Here is a 10,944-nt window from a genome sequence, read left to right as displayed (position 1 = left end):
CCGCTTAGCCGGCTTGATTTTGTCGAGTTCATCAGCGCGGAATCTGTAAGCTGAGTAAATAAATTAAAAAAAACAGTTATTTATTCACCCCGGGAAAATTATTGGCTAAATCTTCAAAATGATCTGTAAATCTTTCAGATGATTTTTGTTTTATTACCCTAAATATTCTTATAACTCCTAATTACCATTGTATCCTTTTAAATAAAATAATTATATCCGAAAACTTATTTTTCATTTTCTAAGAAAACAAATATATATTTTTGGTAATTTGTTGAACTAAAAAAAATTAAAAACAAATTCAAAATACAGTTTTTAACCCAACGATAATAAATCGTGATTTTCTGCTTCTCATTAATAACATGGATATGATCAGGTGTGTAATAGACCAACACGTTCGAAGAATCTAAACCGTTGGATCAAAAGGTCAACCAGTTCAGTTCAAATCTCTGAATTATCAATGGCTTCCCGGCTTCCAAATTTCAGAATTAAAAAATATATATTATAATCAAATAAATTACTCGCTCAGATCCCCCAATAAACGACAAGATTTCTCGGGAGAGGGACCCCCAAATTTTGGCCCTCAAATTTTTATTAAATTTACACAGCCTGCCACTGGGACCCACTCCAAAGAGAGATGCGTTACTTATTATATCACGTGATACAGTATTACCGCTTCATGATTGCGAGACGTGAAAGATATGCAATGTTCACGCTATTTTCAAATATCTCGTTAGAGCGCGCGGGATACCGCGATATGTGAGACAATGAGTTGGATCGGGATTAGGCAGTGGCAAAGTTGTAATTTAGAAACATGAGTAGGGGCTGTTTGGTAAAAGCAGGTGGGTGAGCCCCTTGTTGTCCCTTTCCAGCGGTACGTACGTTACCTGAAATTATTTTCCAAGCTTTTTTCCCAGTTTCTTGACTTGTGATTGGCTAACCAAGATTTTTCCAATATTTCATTTATTTTCATTAAATTATTAATATTCATATAGACAATTTTTTTCTTATTAGTATAACTTACCCCACATACTACATTTACTTTTTACCCTAAGATTAATGATCAAATTCTAATTTTTAATTACTTTAATAAATAAATATGTTTTATTGGTAAAAGATGGTTATAAACATTTAATTACTTTTTTACCGTACAAACCCTCCTATACTTATTTTATTTTATTTATTTTTGTAGATACCGACTTAGTGTTTACCTTGGTCAATGGATTTGAATAGTCCTTGACATTAATGAATATTAAAAAATTATTGCCCATAATAGCAATATATATACATATATATATCTACATTTATGTTGTAGGAGAACATTTGATATCATTTATGGATGATAGGACCCTTGGGAATAGTATTTCAAAAGTAGTTGAGCTAAAATAATTAATTATAAAAGTACGCCCTTTCAATATATATATTTAAAGTATAAAAAATAAAAAAAATTGACTTAAATCTGTAATTCAACCGAACCATTCTAATATATATTTTTTATTAAGAAGTTAAATATTTGAATCTTTATATTAAAAAAATAGAATAATCTACTGAATGTCTGAAGTGTTGTTTTTTTTCCTTAGAGTCCTTAGTAAATTTTCGAACAGGCATAAAATAGGGACCACGTATGCAACGGTTGGAGAGAGGAACGAAACATTTCTTATAAAAGTGTAGAACATTTTAAAACTGTGAAACTTGCATCAATACGTTAAAATATATATATATATATATAATAATAGTACTGGGAAGTGTCATTTTCTAGAGGAGGTAAACAAAAAGTTTGTACTATTTGGTGTCAAAAATGGGTAACCTTAACCTAAAACTAAAACCCCAATTATTTATCACATCCCATGTGAGAGAGATATGTCTATACATTCCTTTTTCTAATGTCATATCACTTTACTTAAATTATCATATTTTATGTATTAATTTTTTCTTTTATACTATTTAAAAATTGAAACGATTCATGCTCGAGATTTAGAATTCAAATTCAGCATCTGTGTGTCCCGGCATTTCTCTACGACATGCTCACATTTTACATACTTCTCGCTTTTCAAGAGTGAAAACTATTCCCATAGATCAACACGAGTATTTTCAACATGTTTTGTCCTCATTCACATGCATCCCATAAAAAATCTTAGAAGATCATCAAATATAAAATCGTTATAAGTAAAACACGTTTAATCATAGGCTCTTATTACTAAATAAATTTTGGAAGAAAAAGAATTGAGAATAAAATCTTTAAAAAGAATATCGGTTTGCTTCTGTTATTATTTATTTTAATTGCTAAAAAAGAAAATAAAAGCTTTTTTACTTTTCTTAATTTTAGTTGAAAAAAACAGATGCCTTTTATTTACTATTTTCCACTTTTTTGTTGCAGTTACCAAAAAATTCCAACTTTTAAACCCATGTGATATATAATTTAAAAAAATAAAAATAAAAGTATTATAATTTTAAAAATGCCTCACACTTTATAATAAATAAAAGTGGAAATTACTTTTTTTTTGGTTGGTAAAGTTTGGAATATAATTTTTATTTGGACCAATTTTTTAATTTAATTTTGGTTTGTTGCTTAATTTGTAAAACCTTATGTTTTTTTAATAAAAAATTAATTAAACTTTTTTATTTATATAGTTTTGTAAAAAAAAAAAAAAAAAAAAAAAAAAAAANCGACAGCAATGACGATAATAGCAAAATAGTAATAAAAATCATGACCATATTTGGGTTATTTTAGCTACCTACCTATCTACCTATAATATAAAATAAACTATAGGACAAAATTATTTAATCAAATAAAATAAAATAAATGTAAAATGGTGTGACACGTGCCAAACCACCTTTATTATCTTTTCAATTCAATAATTGTACCCAAGAATTAAACCGACGTTAATAATTTTTTTACTTGGAGTTTAATAAATACAACAGATTTTGTAACCGAACTTATTCACGATTTTTGTGTCGAGTAAGAAAAACAAAGAAACACATGTATTGGCATAGATAACCGACCCTCGTTTTACTTCTAGCCATCCGTTACGAGCTCGAAAAGTCCGGAATTCTAAATACAATGAACCCTCGAAAATAGAGAAAGACACGAAGGGTTTCCACAAACGCTTCCCCTATTCCAGGTAAAGTTAAACGTTAGTTCAATGTATCTTTATATAAGCCGACTCAATTTTATCCAATAAAATAAATCTTTTATGAAATTTGATTAGTATAATAATTTAATTTTTGAAAAAAAAAATATAAAATGCAAAGCAACAAATAATAATGAAAATAAAAAAAGAAAATTAATAAGTGATTTGACCATGATTAAATTTAATGTTAGGAGTTAAAAGTTCATGCACAATGGGACAAGAGGATTGATGAGATAGGATGTCACTTTCGGCAATATCTATTTAATTCTTTTTATTTATTTATTTTTATAATAGTACGAAATATAAAATTATATTTAATGCAACTTTTAAGTTTCGCGATATATTCACGTGAAATGGTGTTATCGCGATAAAACAAAAATATCGTAGCTCTCATTTCCCGGTGTGAGAGTTGTCAGTTGTCAGAATAGTGGGTCTATTTTTTTATTTTATTTGGAAAGCGACCTTACTGTATAAATGACCACTTCTACTTTTTTTTCTCTCTCTACAAATAATATTTTCTCTCTCATCTTATATACATTTAATATTTATTTATAATAAGATCGAGACAAGTCGAAATCATATATTAAAATAATAATAATAATAATAATACAACCATAACTTATTAGCTAAAATATTTATTGTTTTTTAATTTAATTGTTTAAAAAATAAATTCGTAGAAGATTATATATTTGATATTTATTTATTTATTTATTTGAAGCATAATTATAATAATAAATTATATGAAAAATTGAATTTAAAAAAAGTTTTTTTTTTATTATCGATCAACATCAATGGAACATCGACTCCACATGGTGGAATTTTTCAGAAACAAAAAATGCCAAAGAAACGTGGTCAAAAGAAGGCCATTGGTTTGCATTAATTAATTAATTAATATTTATATATATTGACGGATATGTATTATTATTATTATTATTATTATTATTATTAAAGATCTTATCAATTTTTTTGGACTTTCCATATTGCATTAAATGCTTCAAATTCATCCTATTCATGGTCTAAGTTGGGATGGCATTATTATAAATTAAAAATATGATTCGAAAAATTCTAAATTTAATTTCAAAATTAATCTTTATGATTTAATAAAATATTTATAAAAATCAATTATATGGTCCATGCATTATATTAATAATATTATTAAAAAATGAAAGATTTGAATTTTTAATTTATATAAATAAATAAATAAAAATTAAGCTTGTGTTTATCATATAAACACAATCTCATCATTTATTTAACTTTATTAATGACATGACATCAATAGATTATATATATATATATATATAAATTTGGCTTTTTTCTAAATAAATAACTAAAACCCACATTGAGAAAATTTAAAAATTATAATTAAAAACAAAGACAAAGCATGAACAAGTGGGTCCCAGTTGAGATACCTTAATTAGTGGAGTGTACAGTGCAGACTGTCCCAATGTCTTCCGCCCTTTTATTTATTTATTTATTAAAAAAAAATTAAAAAACTAAATAGTTATAAATAAAAATTTTAAAAAATAAATTATCTTAAATTTAACAACTACAAATAATTATAACCTATATAGTTATTACATATTTATTTATAATTTAATCATTACTATTTATTCGATAAACTTTTTAATAAATATTTAAATTTTAAAATTTTGAATAAAAAATTAAAATGGAATGACATAAAATCTAACACAAGATCGTTGAAAGATGCTCTCAAGCAAAGGAACGTAGAGATTTTAAAATTAAAAAGGTAACGTTAGAAAAAGAAAGAAAAAAATAACATTATACTTATTCTTCAAGCAAATGAAACCTTTTATCATATAGCTTTAATAAAAGACTATATATCAATGAATTACTCGATACTTAAGTTAGAGTTTCGTTATATAATCTTGTTAAAGTTTCGTTTATCCTTTTCGATTAAGGTTAAAAATTGGGAGCATGCAAGACACATGTTCATTACGAGACGGACAAGGTCCGAATTTTTCTCTTATTCATGATGGTCAAGTTCTTTTTATACACTAGTCCGACTTTGTCCTATATTAGACCTTTTGGCCTTATTTGACATTTGATTTTCCTTACCATTCGGGTATGTCCTTTGTATCCAATTGTTACGTTCTTGGTCGCTCTCTAATTAAGATTAATTATTGAATTTTGTTACTATTACTAGTTTGAAATAAAGTACAAAGTATAAAGTTAATTAATTAATACTTTAATTAAAAAGATGTAAACTATTCAAATGTCATGTATATGACGTAACAGTCTTTATTTTTTTAAAAAATTATTATATATTCGTTTGTAGCGAGATATCGTGAAAAACGAGAAAGAAGCGAGGTATTGTGGATTTTATCGCGATAAGTTGACTAACGAAAACGTGGGTGGGAAATTGAGGAAACGACACGCGTTTTGAAGGTAATTTGTCAGCGACTTGGAGCCGATGGGACAGGTTTTGGGGTGGGGACCACAAACTATTCCCTTTGTGGGGGAAAAAAAAAAAAATTATAAAAGAAAAAGAAAAACCACTCAGTACTGTATACCAGTTGTCACCGACGAAATGATGTAACACAAATCCACCTCAGCCTTTTTCTAAAAGGAAAAAACTGATATTATTATTATTTAAGTATTTTTTATTTTTAAAAAATTAAGATTAATATTTTGGCTAAAATAAATAAAAGTTAAAAAAAAGAAAAGTAAAAAAATCAGAATAGAATTTAAAAGAAAGAGGGAAAAGCTTTCTTTTATGTTGAAATTTGTGTTTTTTTTTTTTTAATATTATTTAAAAAAGTTTATTTTTATATTTGACATAAAATTTAGCAATATTCATGAATTGAAATCATGGCATGCAATAAAAATAAAATAATAATAATAATAAAAAAGGTAAAACAATAAATTGAAGAGGGAAATTTTAATAATAAAAAATTGAAGTGTTATGGGATTGATAAAGGAAGAGAGAGAAAGGGGGAATAAAAGAAGGGTAGGTTTGAATTGGAGCCTTTATCTATTTTCCACATCCATTCATTTAATATTGGCAAGATGCACCCTTTTTTTTTCTTTTTCTTTTTAATAAAAATATTAATTTCATTTAATTTCCAACCCCAAAAATAAAATAAAGAAATGGATCACTTTCAAGTTTCAAATACCAACCAATACACTTTAATTCCAATTAATTCCCATTTTGACTCCATTTTTCGACTCCGAAGTTACTTACAAAATATTTTTAAAAATACTCATGTTTTGTATTATTCTTACATTTATATTTCAGGTAAAGACAAGATACTCTTGTATGGATGATGATAGTGTCGCGTTGAATACCATAAAATGTGTGTAGGATAGTTGCATTTTGTTTATTTTGTAACTCTCAGGTTATCATTTTAATATTTTATTTTTTTTATTTTCTATTAATTATTTTTTGTTGTTTTGTTTTATGGTTTTTAATGCGAACATTTAAGTCCATAACATCATCTTATGCATTATTTAAATTAATATTTTTCGCATAAAAAGATCAGGTCATACATATCATAGCAACATTATTTTTAATAAAATTCAAATAATATGAACTCTTCCACATAGTACGCTAAAGATTCCTTACTTTTGGAAAGTCCTTACTTTTCGAAGTCTCTTAAGGGTTGCATCTTTTCAAAATTCAATAATATATATATATATATATATATATGACAATTCAAAAGTTGGGTGGGTTTATCATCACAATATGTGCGACTAGAAATGCCAACTGAAATGTAGCAAAGCGGATAAGATACCGATTATATCATATGAAATGTCAATAGTCATATTAGTTTGTTTTGTCCTTACAGCACGCTTCATGAAAAATTTTGCTGAATATCATGTTTTGTTCTTACTCACGTGAATTTTAGAAAAAAAAAAAATTAGGTCATCCAGCACGTAATTACTTCAAACCAAGTACCCGTAAGATTAGGCCACAGAAAATCAAGGTACAAATTATTGATATATATAATAAAGTTCGGAAGCACTGATATTATTATTATTATTATTATTATTATTTTGTGGGGGATGCAATGATGTGGACAGGCAAACCAAACATTTACATTTTTGTGTTTTGAAAATTTTAAGGATCTCTTCACCCTCTCTCTCTTGCCCAATGGCTCCCACCTTGTATTTAAATTTCCATTTCTAAATACCCACTTTTGTTACTTTTAATGTACATTTTAATATTAATGCAAAACATATTCTTAAAAATACTATTCCCACTTTGACCTCTTACCTATTATTTTTTGAGTATAGGATTTTATGGGAGCTAAAATTATAATTTATATTTATTTTGGAAAAACACACGAAAAAACTTAATAATGTGAAAATGACGTGGAAAAGAAATGAATGGCCTCCAATTACAAGACAGCATCTGGTTGGATCGATAATTTCTCCACTGAGAAAATAATATAAATTAATTATTAAAATAATTTAAATTGAATTATTCTTGACTTTATGTTTCCATTCATTTCAGTCCCAATAATTAAGAATTAAAATACCTTTATTCTTTTGTTTGTCTTTTCCTTATCCAAGCATTTTTTTTTTAATTATAAATTAATAATAATAATAAAGGCAAGGTGGGCCATGATGTGTTACCCACCATACCCAGTACACTTTACTTTAAAAAAAATAAAATTATTTGGTTAACTCTTTCTCAATTATTCAATTATTAATTTTTGTAAATAATATTTGAGGTTAAAAACAAACAGACGAGAGAAATTCATTTTAATTTTAATTTTATCATCATTTTTTAAAATACAAATTTTTAAAATGTGGGACCCACCATTTAGTAGAGGTCGTGTGTGACCCCACGCGCCCGTCTTTTCAATGGAAAAAAAATTATTTTTAATGTTTTGTCCACGTCATTATTTTAAAAATAAAAATAATTATGAGATTAGTATAATTATAGTGGTAATTTAATTACCGTACATCTTTACAATAAAGAAAAAAAGTAAATTCAAAGGAATAGGACAAAAAAAAAATATTTTATATAAAAAAAAGTAAATTTTTACAAATGAGGTAATGCGATTTCATCAAATTTATATACTTAAAAAAGTTAGTTGAAGAGGTTTTATTTTTTTATTTATTATTTTCTCTTTTTAAAAACAATATTTTATTTTATTTCGTACAAAATCTATTTCTACGCGCCTTTGTCCACGCTCCCTCCCCCCTTGATGCGGGACCCACCACTCTTGACACGTGTTAAATGCTAGGTGTTTAAAAAAAAAACTTTTATTTCTTTTTAATTTGTATATAAAAAATACCTAAATTAGTTAAAATATGCTCAAATTTCAACCTTCAATAAATATATAAAGAAGTGGCGTTTAGGTTATTGTATCGTGATTAATGGTCTTAATAGTTTGTAATAGGCTGTCGTTAATAGATATTGTTCACTTTGGACTTCGACCTCACGATTTTAAAATGCATTCCTTAGGGAGAGGTTTTCACTTTCTTATAAGGAATGCTTCGTTCCCATCTCCAACCGATTGAGATCTCACGTGGTTAATGTAGTTATAGTTCGTCATTGATAGTAACATTAACGTCGATTACAACTAGAGGCTTTGAGTCATACACGTATGTTTATACATGTGATGTCCCACATTGGTTGGAGAGGAAAATAAACCACCATTTATAAGGATGTGGAAACCTTCCCCTAGCAGACGCGTTTTAAAGCCTTGAGTGGAAGCCTGAAAGGGACGGTGTGCCATTAAGGACGCTGGCCCCAAATGGGGGTGGATTTGGGGGCGGTCCCACATCGATTGGAGGAAGGAAAGAGTGCCAGCGAGGACGCTGGGCATCGAAGGGGGTGGATTGTGATGTCCCACATTGGTTGGGGAGGAGAACAAACCACCAAGGAAAGAGTGTCACCACATTGATTGAGGAGGAGAACAATATCTGCTAGCGGTGGATCTGGGTCGTTGGAATGCAACAATAATTTAATAATACATCTAATAAAATTATTTTGAAAAAGGACTGAAAAATTGAAATTGAAGATATTAATAAGGAAATTGATAATTATGGAACAAAAATTAGGTACCATTTTGTATGTTTACCTAATTTTGTCATTTGTGTAAATATCAATTTTATTTAAAATTAATTGCATTACAAAAGTCATGCATTGAGCCATAAACAAATCTAAATATTAAGATATTACTTAGAGATTGATGTGATATATTGATCGATTAAATAAATAAATAAGAGTAATAGTTTTAATATGATGTGACAATTTATAGAACAAAGTTTTAGGTAGAAAATAAAACAATATTTATATTCTAATTAAAAAAAAATGATGATATTATGACATGAAGATGCCAATTCTAATCATAACAAGTCATAATTTACAAGGGCAAAGCAGTAAAATAAATATATTTTTCAAATAAAATAAATTTACCCTAATTTTTATATTTTTAAATTAGAGATAAAAATTAATTAATTAAGACATTTATTGAAAAAGAGGAAAAACGATATGATACAAAATTCTAAAAAAATCATTTTACTCGTATTTCAAATTTTAAATAATCTAGATGTGACGTGAAATTTATTAGCTAAATATTATTTTAAAAATAAAAATTTTGTATGGAATAAGATAGATGTCATTTTCTAACAAAGATTTTCAAATTTAAACAACTTGAATTCATGGGGATATTTTTGTAATTTCACAATAGTCCAAATAATTGACTTTTTATGAATGATAAATAACAAAATTTTAATGAAAAGTTATAAATATTGTCATCAAAGTCGACGCATTATTATGGTAAATAAAATGGATAAATTAAAAAAATTGAATTCCTTAAAAGGGCAAAAAAGAGAATTAATTTTAATTCTCATCATATTGTTTCACCTCGGAAACCCTATATTAAATCAATGAAGTTTGAAAGTGTAGGATTGGAATAACTTTTAAAAAATTACTTTTTAACTTTTTTTTTTTTTTAAATACAAGTACATTTGAAAATTTTAATAATTTTTTAAAAAAATACCCGTTATGCCCTTCATGAATCGGTCAAATCAGTTCCGTCCGACTTGTTGGGTCTTCTCGAGGAATCAGCCAAATGAGTCCAATCCAAGGTATTATTTTCTTATATATACTCACGATAGACTTATTTTCAACCCTTAATGAAAATTTGTTTTCAAATAAACGTGAACTGTTTCTCGAATATGTTAGTTGAACATGAGTATAAGCTCTGGATTTGCTTTGAGCTTACCAAAAGGTCTCACACCAATAGAGAGAGTATTCTTTGATTATAAACCCATGATCATTCCCTAAATTAGTGAACGTGAGACTTTCATCCTCCAATAGAATAAAATGACAAACATAAGATAGTAACGTTGTGAGCGAAGCATAATTGATGCGAGTCAAAATCTCGACCGAATGACAAATACCCAAAAAAGATACGGCACCGAATAGTAGAAGTTGCGAAGGAATAAAATGAATGATATTTTAAAAGGCGAGAAAAAGAAAAGTGAAAAAAAGGAAAAAAAACAAAAAAAAAAAAGGAGTGTGGGAAGAAAGAGGAAGGAAGAGAGGAATGAATAATGGGTAAAATGAAAGTTGAAAGATTAAAAGAAAAATATTCTTGCTGTCTCTTCTTCCTTTCATTTCCCTAACAAGGTTCTTCCAAAACAGAATCCTCCTTTTATCCCCATTTTTCTTTTCAAAAAATAAAAAATAAACGTTCCTCTAAAATCCTGAGAGACTGAGCGATCGATCATTCAAATACTTAGCCATCGTCCAGTTTAATCGTGTTTCTGTGTAGAGTTCAACGAGTATTAGGATTGAGAAATCGAACTATCTATCAATGAGATGATTATAAATGTC

This window comes from Cucurbita pepo, chromosome LG02 (assembly GCF_002806865.2).
Source record: "Cucurbita pepo subsp. pepo cultivar mu-cu-16 chromosome LG02, ASM280686v2, whole genome shotgun sequence".
Classification (NCBI taxonomy): Eukaryota; Viridiplantae; Streptophyta; class Magnoliopsida; order Cucurbitales; family Cucurbitaceae; genus Cucurbita; species Cucurbita pepo.
The sequence above is the reverse complement of the archived record's forward strand: the minus strand, read 5'-3'. Positions refer to the sequence as shown.